This window comes from Bemisia tabaci, chromosome 7 (genome assembly GCF_918797505.1).
Source record: "Bemisia tabaci chromosome 7, PGI_BMITA_v3".
Taxonomy (NCBI): domain Eukaryota; kingdom Metazoa; phylum Arthropoda; class Insecta; order Hemiptera; family Aleyrodidae; genus Bemisia; species Bemisia tabaci.
Window position 1 is genome coordinate 93,828 of NC_092799.1, and position 8,256 is coordinate 102,083.

An 8,256-nucleotide genomic window follows, 5' to 3' on the forward strand; every position below is an offset into this window, starting at 1 on the left:
CTTGTGCCACATGCGCGGGGAAAAGTTCCACGTAAGTAAGAAAGCGCCGAACGACGCTGACGTTGAATATCGAAGCAACTCTTCCTACGCAAAGGAGCTTTCGATGAATGATCATCAAAATAAAGGTGCATGAAGCAATGACGCATTGCGCTACAGGGTAGAGTTCAAGTGATGACATGAGTTCATTTGGACCGCGTTAAACAGAGAGGAACCAAGCCGTTTTTCACGAGAGAATATTTGTGCGGATTCCTTTGAAAATTTCAGGGAATTTGCTTTGTATTATGGAGAAAATTCATAGATATTTGCACAAAAATCTGCAAAACCGTTTTCATGTAAAAAATTGAAGTGCCCGATTAAATTTGGCAATGGCTGATGTGGCTTGGTTCCTTTCTGTCTAACGCGAGCATTGCTAATAAACAAAATCCAAGAATGTCAATATCAGAAAGAACTGCTGAAATCCCAGTATGTCATAGGTACCTACGGTTTAAAATGAAACCTCTCACAGTCCACCCTTCAAAAATACAAGAGAGAATTCAAGAGCGGGCAAATGGCTTCGAGATGGTAAATAAATTTTCTCAGAGGAAACTCTTATTCCAGTTTTCTAACCCAATTTCGCAATCATCTCCTGAAGAATTTGCCACCGTGCGTAGCAGCCTCTTTTTTCCCCGATGGTACATCACCATAATTTGACCCAGTCCATGAACGTATTGAGCAAAAAACTGGCAAAAGTTAAAATATTAAATTTTTAAAAAAAAGTGTGGTCGCCAGTTTAAATTGTCTTTTCAGCAATCCTCATTGCTTAATTGGCTCTTTTTAATTTTTCAGTATCAAACTTGATTTTCTCAAAATCATCATCATCATTAATATATCATTAATATAAACTTCGAAGGATTCAGACTTTCAGCGATTCTACCTTTTTCTATTTCACTCGAGAGGTTGCCAGATTGTGCGATAAATGTCAATATTTTACATGGATTTGAATTGGGAAAAGTGCTAAAAAAGCAACTTACCCGGCAACAATAGAGTCCGGGAGGCATATTCCCAAACCCCGCGTGGATTGTGAAATCCCGTTTAGACCCCAACCGAAGCCCCTTGTGCGGGTCCGAGACTCCTCCGCACCGGCTCGGCTCAGGTAGTCTCTCATCTCCGTCCAACCTTCATGCCCTTCCTCTGATTTCTTCTCAACAGTTTTGGCCACGAATTAATCGATGTAATATTTATTTATTCAGTTGAATCTTTTGAAACAGCAGAATTTGAGGACTTTTTCGGTAAAAGGGCGAATGGAGCTTGCCATGCTGTTGCGATTGCGCAGTTTTCTTACCGTTCGCGGCAAATGAAATTCATTCACAGTCGATTTATGTCCTTTAAATCGCCAGGAAAAACTCTGAGCAGATTCAACGAAAAATAAACAGCAAAACAGTCGGATAGAGAACTACGTTGCACAATCTTAGCAGAAATGGACGTCTCGTACGCCCTTTCACCGAAAAATGCCTAAATTACGTGCAGTGGAAATATTTTTTAATGCCGAAAATTTCGCAATGCAAAGTCATGACGTCACCTTCGTTGATCGCATGATCAATAAACTTGTCTATTGGCTATGCCTACCGTTATGTTCTTTGTAAAAAACATTTTTGATGGAAAATAACTCTCGGAACATTTTTAGAGCAGCGCAATGCATATGCATCTCACAAGCCTCTTTGATTAGTGGAATTTGCGGAGCTTTTGTACTGGAAAAAAATGATTACGTAAGAATTAATATTCTTGAATTTGCCGCTAGGAGGAGATTTCTCTTGGCTTAAGCTGCAAAATGCGTACCTACTTTGAGAAAAAAGCCGCTGCCGCTCATATCGAGCAGGATTCGGCCTTATTCCAGTGACCTTATTCTTGATTCAAGAGCAGTATTCTTGACGAAAAATTCAAGTAATTTTTTTTTTCTTTTTTCAATTATTTCCTTTCTTTTACTTATATAGTTCTGCGCAGAACCTATCACCTTGCTTGAAAGGATAAACAGTAAACCTGGTGGTGAAGAAAAGTTATAAAAAAAAGTCTCTGCATTTGCGAGGATGAATATGCACTTGGTGTCTCACCCGAATCAATAGGAGAGCTATTAAAACCCCATTAAATAGGAATAGAAATTTTTATGAAAAATAAATGTTCCCCAAAAAAAGTTCATCATTCAACTACGTTGTTTGAGAGACTGAACATAATGAATGAAGGCAGAAACCTAAAAATACTGTCAATGGTGCATTTCAAAATGCACTCAACATGTGACAACTCTGCGAAGGGCTTGTTTTGAGGAGGAAGAAGATATTTTCCGGAAAACAAAAAGAGTGGACCGCGAGGTCACCCCCATTCATTCCGAAGGGTTGAAGAGACAATCAGACGGGGCGGCGAGACGCGAGACGGGAGAAAGGAGAAAGGAGAGAGGATGGCCGCAGTGCCCAAGGCCACTTGCTGAAGAGGCCCATGCCGACCGCGGCAGGGCTCAGAAGGCAGCGGCTAACGATTTTGAGGACAGGCTAGATTTTTCACAATCCACGCGGGGTTTGGGAATATGCGTCCGGGAGGGACGAGAGGCTGCCTACCTGGGAAAACCCATGATTTAGCCGGAAATGTCATTAAAACAATTGATTCCGTTTGAAGCATCAATTTATTGTATACTAGGGGAAAGCTGTTTTAAAATAATAATTGTAAATGGACCAAGATGCTACAAAAAAGGAAAAAGGAAAGGGAAAGGAAATGAAATGAGGATATGATTACTAATTATGCAATCAGAGAGAATAAAACAAAAACATCAGAGAAATTTATATGCGATGAAAATATAAGAAAAAAACACGAGTGGGCTCATTGCGACTCGGAACTCGAACTATACTATCGTTGAGCAGTTTTTAGACCCCTACGCCACCGATAATCTTCTTAAGAGGTAAAGATGAACTTTTGCTACTTCAGCGAGTCAAATTGCGGAAGGAGATCCATGGATTGTCTTTTTCCGCCACTCGGTGGGATGGCGTCCCAGTCAAATGCGTTTTTGAAGAAATGATCGATCCCCATCATCACTTTATCTGCAAACATCTATTCATGTGCCAATGATTGCACACTCCGGCAACAAGGTTCTGTGACGAAATCATTTTTGCCTCCAGAGTCTCCAAAATGTATACATCTTAGTGATCAAATGTCCAATCACTGAGAAAAATGGCTCGCGGAGCGAGCCGACTGTCGAATGTCACTCGCGTAGCGAGTGATCGGTGGTCCAGGGGGCGCAGCCCCTTGGCTGGCCTTGACGGACGCGCAAAGCGCGTCCAGAACGGCTAGTTAGGTATAACCTTCCTTTAAGGTTTGTAAAAATCATGCCATTTTCTCTCCGCAATGTAAAATCATTTTATAGTTAGATATAAGGCATGTTTTTGTAGTGTTTCCGTTAATTTCAATTGAACTTCGTTTGAAAAAACAAACAAAAATAATTATAATCCTCTGTAAAGATCTGGGGAGCGAATTGGACTGTCGAATGTCACTCGCGTAGCGAGTGATCGGGGGTCCAGGGGCCGCAGCCCCTTGGCTGGCTGTGTCCAGAACGGCTAGTACAATTATATAAGTACACATAAGACGACTGAATATGGGAGCCTGTTTGCTTTCCGCTGCTTTTCACCGCAAGAGACCATCCTAAACCTTGAAGAGAATTTCAATGAATTTAGCTTTTCAGTCGTATCTTTGACCGAGAGCAAAACCCGACCCACGTGCAAATCCATCGGAACCTCGAAACCGTCCTTTCCCAGACGTAAGCTTTTATCTAAATGTCGATGTTGCAAAATTTCCATAGCAAAATTCCTGTTGGGTGCATCAAATTGAAAATTTATGTGAAATTTCCTCGTATTAGCCACCAAAATCGGAAAAATTTCGGGCATAGATTCCATAGTCATATTCTTGTTCATACTTGAATTCTTTTGGTCAATTTTGTAACCGCGGAAGGGAGATACGTACCTTCGTGTGGGAAACGAGGAATTATCCGGCTCCGAAGGTTCTTCCATTGCCTTTTTCACTTCTCTTGCTCTATATCCAACTCAATTGATCCTTTAAACATTCATTGAACCCTCCTTTTTTATGCTGTCCACATATCAATGTCTAAAGCGCGGAGCCACGTAGCTGCTTCTGTAACGTTGCAGATTTTCTATTATACCTCATTTTTCCTTTGGAAAACTACTCAACGTAATTTCTTGAACACTTCCTTTGTTTTTCTTTCCTGTTAGGAAACTATTTTGTATAAATTTAGAACTAAGAAATTGGCTTGAAAAAGAAGAAATAAGGAGTGCGGAGCTTTCCCAGTGGTTAAAATGGGAGGATCCTGTGAACTAAGGGGGTAAATGATGGACTATCTGTAGGGTCGCTCATGAGTTGCCTTTAGGTAGTCTATTACCTGCCTCCTTTGTCCATTGCAACCACCCCCACGGTGCGTTTTAAACAATTTTAATGCGGTCAACATACCACCCGCGATTTTTTTGCGGAAATGTCAACTAGAATGCGTACTGATTGAGGAACAACAAACCGCGAAATCTGTGATGGGGCCGTTTTTGAGAAAATGCGATTTTTCGCTTTTTTGGCGGGAATTTCGGGTCAAGGCGCTGAAAAAGTCAAGTTAGGCTGTTTTTGTAGTTCGTAAATGCATATCCTATACATTTTGAGTCAATCAAGTGCCAGTAGATCAGTGCGGTAGATTCGTGCATATTGCCCAAAATTCATATCCTGAAATCCACGACTTTTGGGTTTTTGGGGGGTTAGTCAAGGAGAAATCCGAAAAAAAGAGGGTTAACCCGGAACAAATTGCTTAACAAACTTTTCCTACGTAAACTTCTTCAGTAGGTCCTATTGAACAACATAACAAAAGTTTACCACGGTTCGCTCCCGGAACACCCCCCCAAATTGCCTAAATTTCAAAATGGCGGCCATAATAAGGCCTCTGGGAGTTCGATTTTTTTAAAAATACGCATACAGTGTCATGTGAGGTGTCAATTCCTATGTAATTTTGGTCGTAGATTTCAAATATGAAGTCAAAAAAGTCCCTTGATCAAAAGGGGGTACCCCAAATCCAAGATGGCAGCCAATTTTGAAAGTCAAGAGGGTGGATTTTTAAAAAGTTCGCGTGATAAGGCAAGTGAGGTATCATTTCTTATGTAATTTTGGTCGTAGATTTCATTTATGAAGTCATAAAAGCCCTCAAGTCAAAGGGATTTCTCCAAATGCAAAGATGGCGGCCAGCTTTGAAAGGCAGGAGGGTGAATTTTTGAAATGTTTACGTGACATCCCTAGTAAAATAGAATCAACCTGACGTCAGGGAATGTTTCATAAACTACCCTGAGTCAGACTGATTCAGGCCGATATCAATCTGACTCAGGGTAGTTTATGAAACATTCCCTGACGTCAGGTTGATTCTATTTTACTAGGGATGTCACGTAAACATTTCAAAAATTCACCCTCCTGCCTTTCAAAGCTGGCCGCCATCTTTGCATTTGGAGAAATCCCTTTGACTTGAGGGCTTTTATGACTTCATAAATGAAATCTACGACCAAAATTACATAAGAAATGATACCTCACTTGCCTTATCACGCGAACTTTTTAAAAATCCACCCTCTTGACTTTCAAAATTGGCTGCCATCTTGGATTTGGGGTACCCCCTTTTGATCAAGGGACTTTTTTGACTTCATATTTGAAATCTACGACCAAAATTACATAGGAATTGACACCTCACATGACACTGTATGCGTATTTTTAAAAAAATCGAACTCCCAGAGGCCTTATTATGGCCGCCATTTTGAAATTTAGGCAATTTGGGGGGGTGTTCCGGGAGCGAACCGTGGTAAACTTTTGTTATGTTGTTCAATAGGACCTACTGAAGAAGTTTACGTAGGAAAAGTTTGTTAAGTAATTTGTTCCGGGTTAACCCTCTTTTTTTCGGATTTCTCCTTGACTAACCCCCCAAAAACCCAAAAGTCGTGGATTTCAGGATATGAATTTTGGGCAATATGCACGAATCTACCGCACTGATCTACTGGCACTTGATTGACTCAAAATGTATAGGATATGCATTTACGAACTACAAAAACAGCCTAACTTGACTTTTTCAGCGCCTTGACCCGAAATTCCCGCCAAAAAAGCGAAAAATCGCATTTTCTCAAAAACGGCCCCATCACAGATTTCGCGGTTTGTTGTTCCTCAATCAGTACGCATTCTAGTTGACATTTCCGCAAAAAAATCGCGGGTGGTATGTTGACCGCATTAAAATTGTTTAAAACGCACCGTGCCCCTTTAACCAATAGGAGCCCTCCATACCCCTTTCGTCTTCTTCGTCTAAAATTCTGACTAAAATTTTAACAATCAGTCCGCAGGTTACTGTAGATTCGCAAATCAATAGGAAGGAATAAAAACAAAAAATATTCTCACAACTAAAAGGGAATAAACGAGGAATTATAACCTCTAAGTCCGGTAGACGGAATGACTCACCTAATGGAACCCGTGAGATCGGAGCACTGAAACGATCGCGAGCCGGTTGCGGTTAAGACTGCGGTTTGGACGGACGAGTTTTGGGGGAGACGAGCGTCGGGGAACTGAGCTATTGGTAAACATTGTCCGGGCGCGGCGCGGCGCGGCGCCGCCGTGATGCCCCGTGCAGCGCTGCCGCTCACGGCCGCCCGGGCGCGACGGGCCAATCGGAGCCACGGCTAGGGCTCCGCTGGCGTAATTGGCCCTCGAGCCAAGACCGAGAAGAAGAGTGCAGACCGAATATTTTCGAGGCTGGAGCACTTCAACTCCCGTGTTGGAGAAGAACAGCGTATGAACCTGTAACAGTTGACAAATTTCCTTAATAAAAGACGAATTTAGTCGGAAAATTGTGAATATTGTCCCAAACTTTTCAGACAATTACGCTATCAATTATTAATTGAAAATCCTGAACATGTCGAGGAAAATATGCATAACATTCCTCATATATACGTGTTTTAACCAAGGGAATTTGGCATTTCTTGAACGTTTACATACGGCTTCACGGAAAACAAATTTTCTTGAGATATTATTTTGATTTAAAGCGTCATTTTTTGTCTCCGAAATCTTGTTTTTTGAGTTGAATCTGCATCAATTTTATGGGCTAAAAAAGTGTCGTTTTGCTATCGTTAAGTTTGTAAATTGCGAAAACGAGAACAAAACATAACGTTTCTTTTCACAGAAAAAAAAAAGAAAAAAAAACAAGTTGGTTTTTGCAATCGCTAGCGATAGCAATATTCGCCATGGGAACTTTTGCTTCTGGGATATGAAACTTTTAAGGTAGGTACAGTTCGTTTGTAGTATCTTCAGAATTGAAGGGGCTACCTATGTAATTTTGTGTCGACATCTCTTTTTTAACATTTTTAATTTTTTTTCTTTGCATACAAGAAAGCTGTTATTTACCAATTATTTATTTCCGTTGGATTATGTATGGTTTTCGGAAGTTAACGCATTTAACTTTCAGTTTCGTTTTTTCGGCGTAAAGTATGATATTTTTACTCTACGCATATGCCCGAATACGCATCATAAGTGACCTATGTGCTTCCTAAGTTGCCATTTTTTTCATTCAAATAGATGTAACTGAAATGTTAGATGTGTACTACCTATACTACTTTCATGTCATTGCTTTATTTATTTATTTATTTACTTTTTGAGTAGGTATAAATTGTTATTTTTTGCTGAATTTTGGAGAAAATATTGCTTCAAGAACGTGGAATGTAAATTAATTTTATTGAAAAAAGAAAATACCATCATTAATTTGGGCGAACGGAGAAAATATACATCAATATTTGGGTCAACATCTCCCTGATTATAAAAAGGATGAATATATTAGTATTTCTGTATCAAAAAACTTAGCTTTTGTCTTCAGAGATACAATGATTCTAGTCCCAGTCAATTTGTTTTATTGAAAAAACAAAAAAACAAAAATAAATAAAAAAAAAACAACTGAAATGTTAGACATACTATTTTCATGTCTTTCTATTTGTATCAATAGGTACTTTTCGCTTAACTTACGAACGTTGAATGCAAATTAACTTTATTGAAAAAAGAAAATAACGTCATTAATTTGGGGGAACATGTGGCTGATTATATGAAGGAGGTATATTCCAGTATTTATGTTTAACATATTAACTCACGAGAAAATTTTCGCACATTTATCATCTAGTATTAATTATTTTTTGATGATTAGTCTGAAACATTCAATACAACCATTAAAAAGTAACACGC

The 8,256-nt window shown here is 39.7% G+C and overlaps 1 protein-coding gene across 2 annotated transcripts in view; it reads right to left on the reverse strand.

Moving 5' to 3' along the window:
• The window catches only part of LOC109040327 (organic cation transporter protein), an 85,335-nt gene extending 78,695 nt beyond the window's left edge, over positions 1 to 6,640 (reverse strand). Inside the window, exons 1-2 of one of the 2 annotated variants that reach the window (XM_019056228.2) lie at positions 6,493 to 6,617; positions 3,979 to 4,146 (exon numbers count right to left, since the gene is read on the reverse strand). The gene's annotated coding sequence lies outside the window, so the exon portion shown is untranslated. Of the gene's footprint in view, positions 1 to 3,978; positions 4,147 to 6,492 lie in introns of both variants that reach the window. The other variant, XM_019056227.2, reaches the window with a different exon arrangement.
• Between the last annotated feature and the right edge of the window lie 1,616 nt (positions 6,641 to 8,256).